This window comes from Rhagoletis pomonella, unplaced genomic scaffold, assembly GCF_013731165.1.
Source record: "Rhagoletis pomonella isolate Grant_MI unplaced genomic scaffold, Rhpom_1.0 Rhpom_scaffold_00004, whole genome shotgun sequence".
NCBI classification, from domain to species: Eukaryota; Metazoa; Arthropoda; class Insecta; order Diptera; family Tephritidae; genus Rhagoletis; species Rhagoletis pomonella.
This window is the reverse complement of record NW_023458558.1, coordinates 62,515,419-62,515,726: the sequence shown is the minus strand read 5'-3', so window position 1 is coordinate 62,515,726 and position 308 is coordinate 62,515,419.

The window sequence follows — 308 nt, the reverse complement described above, 5'->3', positions numbered from 1 at the left end:
TATATGCAATGAAAAAGTTGAAAAAACGTCCTTTGTAAAAATACAAACCGTGGAAGTTTCCATACACTTAACTTTATACAAGCCAACTTTTGTTTTTGTTTTTGTTTTTTTTTATGCAAAAAATACCACACTGATTATGCACTGATTACATATTCTCAGCGCATGCTAGTCAAAGCATACAAATTACATTTTCATGCAGAGAAAATGAATTGAGTCAAGTCACTTGAATAGCAATTTCGCAAATACAGCGGGGAAGAAGCCGAAAAGAACCTAAGTATACAACAAAATGAGCTTGTTTTGTCTATTTT